Below are 5,618 nucleotides of genomic sequence, written 5' to 3'. Positions count from 1 at the left end.
CTGTGAATTCATTTCGCTTATTCTTTTTTTATTTTAATATTTTAAAAAATTTCCTTTATTGCCATTGTTTTCACATTAAAGAGATTTGGTGATTTTCTTCCTTTTTATTTTGGGATGAAGGTTAGTTTTCTTTGAGGTGCAATTTATTATTACCCTCTCAAGTTTAAAGCACTCCATTCTTTAAAGATATCATCTTTATTTCCTCTCCATTTGTAAGTTCTGTAACTACATCTTTTATTCCCTCTTTTTGTTCAGGAACTATCATTTTTAAATTGATATATTTGGTTCCCAATTTTTAATCTTGTAGGTTTACTTTATATTTTATTCTTCTATAACAGCTTTCGGATATCTGTGGTATAGTGGTTAAGGTAGTGATTCAAACCCACTAGCTGCTCTGTGGGAGAAAAATGAAGTAGTCTGCTTCCATAAAGACTTCCAGGATTGGAAACCCAACAGGTGTTCTATGAGTAGGAATCTGCCCTATAGCACTGATTTTGTTTGCTTATTTCAGGTTGAATTTTGGGTGATGTTGTCAAGTGTTTTAATTTCTAGTTGTTGTCTGTCATTGTTGGTTCTCTAGCCATAGAATTTCCTTTAGCATTTCATGTGAGGTTAATCTGATTTTTGCAAATTCTCCTAATTTTTCCTTATCTGGAAATGTCCTAATTTCATTATTATATTTGAGGGTCAATTATGCTGGCAATTTTTTATCTTTCAGGATTTTATATATATCATCCCATTGCCTTCTTGCCTGCATGGTTTCTCCTGAGAAGTCAGTGCTTACTCTTATTGGTTCTCCTTCACAGGTGACTTTCATTTTTTCCTGAACTGCTTTCAGGATTCTTTCTTTGTCTTTATTTTGGAAAGCTTCTTTATGTTATGTCTTCATGGTTGTCTTTTGGGCTTTATCCTATTTAGGGTTCTTTGAATGTATAACTTCTCATCTTTCATGATATTAGGAATGTTTTCTTCCAACAAATCCTTGACAACTTTCTCAGTGCCAGTCAATCACATTTGTTATTCCTCCTGATTGTGTCCCACCTAATGCTTTAGCTTTCTTCTTTCTCTATTGTTCTTTTTTCTGATAACTTCTTTCACAGTTTAGTATTAAGAGATTTGTCTTCAACTTCACTAATTCTATATTCTATTGATTAAATTTTACTCCTTTGTATTTCTAATGCTTTATCTATTTCTGAAATTTTGGTATTAATCTTCAGGATTCTACTGGCTGTTTTTGTATGGTTTCTAATTTCCATTTGTTTTGTCAATTTGTTCTTATATTGTTTTTTTGAATTCCTCTAGGGTTTTGTCTGTGCTTTCCTTGATGTCTGTGGTTTCCTTAACTTCCTGTCAATCTGTTGAAGGTGCTCAAATAGAATTAATTTGAAATTCATTATCATGTAGTTCCAATAGCATTTTATCTTCTGCAAGATTTTCTGGGCCTGTATTTTAGTTACTTGTTTAAACAATATTTTCCTTGTGTGTGTGTGTGTGTGTTTGTGTGTGGTTTGAAGTTATCTGTTGTCTCCAAGACAGTGTACTTTTCTTGTATTAATTTAATGATTGTAGGTTGGTTTACTTCACTTTGTTTTGTTTTGTTTTAATATATCTGAGCAATAAGGCAGGTGAACTCTGGTGGCATAGTGCCTAAGGCATTTGACTGCTAACCAGAAGGCTGGCAGTTCAAACCCACCATCCATTCTTTGAAAGTAAGATTGGGCAATTTACTTCCACAGCGATACCACCTCAGAAATCCATGGAGAGGTCGCTATGCATTGGATATGACTCAATGGCAATGCATTGAGTCATTATTACCCTGATCCCTAGTACTGGGTCACTGGCAGCACTGGGTCACTCACCACCTGCCTCCAGGTGGATTTCGTAGCAGGTGGGAGTGTGAATGTGAGTCTGTGATCACTGATCATGCAGAGCAGCTGACATGAGGCTCTGCAGGTATTGGTCACAGTCTGTCATCATTCCAGTGGTGCTCGAGTAGGTCATGACACTTGCCCAGTAGATGAGGTGGCAGGTGTAGTGGGTATGGCTGGTTAGAGTCTCTGGCTCCCAACTGCTAGGAAAAGACAAAAAGAAAAAAAACTAAATAAATAATGTGGGAGGAAGAGGGAAAAAAAAACAAGGAGATAGACCTAAGAAGAAGGAAAGAGAAAAAGAAGAAAAATGAAAAACAAACAAAAAACAAATTTGGCATAGCTGTGGTACAAGGTATAGCCATCAAGTATGGCTGCAACAAAAATATGACACTCACTCTGTGGGAGTGTGCACCACTGAATATGGAGGGTTAGTGGTTGTGCCATTGAATGCAGAGGTGGTGAGAGGTGAGGCACTCATTCAGACAGATTAAAAAATTAAAAGGAAGACAAAAGAGAAAGAAAAGTAAAAGTGGGGGAGTAGGAGGCGAAAAAAGCAGAAACAAAACGAGAGGGAAGGGAAGAACTAAGAAGAAGGGAGAAAAAGAAATAAGATAAGAAAATTAAGAAAAAAAAAACTGGCTCAAGATTTAGTCACCAAACATAGCTACAGAAGGAACATGAACTTATGAAGGCGGAATACACACTACTGTCTACATAGGGGGTGATCACTGCTAAGAGTGAAGGGATTGGTGGGTACCTGCTACGTAGGATCAAAAGGAAAGAAAAGAAAAGAAAAGAAAACATACTCCTGATGAAAATGGCAGCTACCAGACATGGTTGAGCAGAAATGCAGTGCTTACTCAAAGGAATGCACACTTCCAACCAGGGAGGGGCATATACAGACACTGTTTACTGCATGGTCTGCATTGAAATAGGTTCCTTCTTCTTGGGATCAAAAAAAAAAAAATTAGAAAGAGCAAGGAAAGAGGAAGAAATAAAATGGAAAATAAAATAAAAAAAGAAAAGTTTGGCAGAAGATGGAAGAACTAAGCAAAAAGATAAAGGGGGGAAAAGGAAGAAAAGAGAAAACCAACATAGCACTAGCAGTAGAGTAGTTTGATTGGCAGACAAGTTGGGGGGCTGGGAGGGCTGCATATCTGGTCACCTGGAAGTTGTGGAAAGTAATGGGCAAGGTGCTTCCTCTTTAGTTGCCTGATCACCAGTGTGGGTGCTGGTGCAGTCCTGGGCAAGTGGAGCTGCTTATCTGGTTCATGTGCCAATCAGAACACTGCTTACAATAATTCAATATGGTGAAACTGTGGCCCTTGTTCACTGTTTTTATTCACTCTTCCCTCTCATTGGTATTTGACCTACTTCTTTATCCTTTCCTTTGAAGTTCTAGGTTCCAGGATTATCATCTCACTTGGTTTTTTCAAGCCTTTGTTGTAGAGAATGTCAGCAGTGTATCTGTCTAGTCCATTATCTTGAATTCTCTCACTTCCTCCCATTTTGAGGATATTCTATTCTGTCTTGACACCTAACTAGCGAAAGTGAAATTGAGAAGAAAAACAGCTGAGTTTCCAGGCAAGGTTAAAATAAAGAATATGTTAAATCAAGCATAACTACAGGTAAACAGTTGGGCAGGGTACAGACATCTGGAAGATCTGGAATTTCTTACAGATCAGAGCAAATTATAAATTGTAAGCAAACATGCAAGATTTGAGGGAATGGGAAGGTCTCGAAGACTAAGGAAATGGCTCAAAGTAGAGTAGGTATATTAGTGATTTATTGCTGTGAAACAAACCACCACCTAAACCAAGTAAAAGAACAACTAAGTAAAAGAACAACTATTAAGAATTAGTATATAGGCTGCTGAGTGGCTCTGCTAAACTTGGCTGGATTTCACTTATTTCCATTGGAATTGCTCATGTATCTGTGGTCAGCTAATGAGTCATCTGGGGACTGGGTTGTCTAGCATGGAATCTTTTTAGATTACTTAGCTCTTCTACACATGTCTTGTACATCTCCCCTTCAGGCTAACCCAAGGATCTTGTTATAGTGTTGGCAGAGGTCAAAAAGAAGAGATAAAAACATACACATGATTTTCAGGTCTCTGCTTGTATTAATCTTGGCCAAAGCAAGTCACATGAGCAAGACCATAAGTCAGTGTGGAAAAGCACAAGCAAAAGTCTTAGAGAGAGGCATGGACACAGCAAGTCAAAAATTTTAGTCTGGGACTTCTAGCAAGATGCTGGAATAGGTAGGAAAGCTACACAGACTTTCTGCAACAAAGAAATGAGAAACCAATTGAAATAGACAAAGAAGATAATCCTGGAACTCTGAGTTTTGAAGGGAAGGATGAAGAAGTGGATTAAATATCAACTAGTAGAAGAACCTCAATGGAAACAGTGAATAAGGAGACAAAAAGAACTGCAGACTGGTAGATTTCCTGATGGCATGGCCAATTTGAATATTTACAAGTGACATTCCAATCTGGGTAGCAACCTAAAATTTGGCTCTGCCACCAAGAACTGCATGGGCAACTGCACTGGTGGACAACAACTAGAAAGGAACATGGTGAAAAAGGAAACAAACAGAGCTATGACTGCCAGCTGTCCTGAGGGGACAGCCATTTTGAATATTTACAAGTGGCATTCTGATCCAGGCAAGAATAGGCTCCACTTGCCAAGGAGAACACAGGCAACCACACCAGAAGCTGATGACTGGAAAGGTGCTATATTTCCTTTGTTACTTTTACGTCCCACACCCTCTTGGTGAGCAGAGATGTAGCCATCCCTGACCTGCATCCACGTTGTGAATGGGTAGAAATTCCATTCCAATCTGTGTAGCCTGGCAGAGGCTAGGTACCCTGCCCTGTCTACTCCCTCACACTTTAGTTTTTGTTTGTTTTTAAATTATGTTTTTCTTTTTCTTTTACTTTTTTTTTCTCTTTCCCTTCTTAGTTCTTTTATTTCTTCCTTTTTCCTGGTTCCCCTCTTTTTTCTTTTTGCTCTTCTTTTGGTTCTCCCCATCCCTTGTTTTTCTTTTTTCATTTTTCTCACTTTTTCTCTACTATTACTTCACTGTTGCTCTTTTCTCTCATTGCCCCTCCACAGATACTGTGGGGATTTTTCCCTTTCTTTTGGTCTTTATCTATCTTTTATTTCTTACTTTTTTTAGTACATTTTAAATTTTTTCCTTCTTATTTATTACCTCCCTTCCTCTTTGTCTTGTTATTTTTCCTGTTTGTTTATTCCAGTTGTGTTTTATTTTTCCTCTTGTTTTTATTTATTTATTTTTGGTGTTTCCATTTATTTATTTTGCCTAACTGAGTGGGAGTCAGTAACCATTCACACACAACCCAACCATACCTGCACCTCTTGGAGCCCTACCCACTAAGTGAGGGCCACCATTTGCTTCTGCACCAACTGACCATCGATAGACAGAGGCCAATACCAGCCCAACTTACCCTTAACTGCTCTTCTGTGAAAATATAATAGAGATCTGTGCATACACTCTCATTCTCTATCACACCCTCCAAAAGACAGGTGGTGAGTGCCTAAGTGCTGCCTACTAGCAAATAAAAGAGCAAATAACTTCCTCACACAGATATATCAAAGCAAAGAAAAAAAAGTCTTGGGCAAATCACACCAACATATAACCACCAATTAAATATAAATACAATGACATCACAATGTCACAGAGAAAGCTTATCATTCCAGTTCACATAAATAAGCAAGATAAAGT

The sequence above is a fragment of the Orycteropus afer genome, unplaced genomic scaffold (genome assembly GCF_000298275.1).
Source record: "Orycteropus afer afer isolate SDZICR_OR568_19922 unplaced genomic scaffold, OryAfe1.0 scaffold00658, whole genome shotgun sequence".
Classification (NCBI taxonomy): Eukaryota; Metazoa; Chordata; class Mammalia; order Tubulidentata; family Orycteropodidae; genus Orycteropus; species Orycteropus afer.
This window is presented reverse-complemented; position numbering follows the sequence as displayed.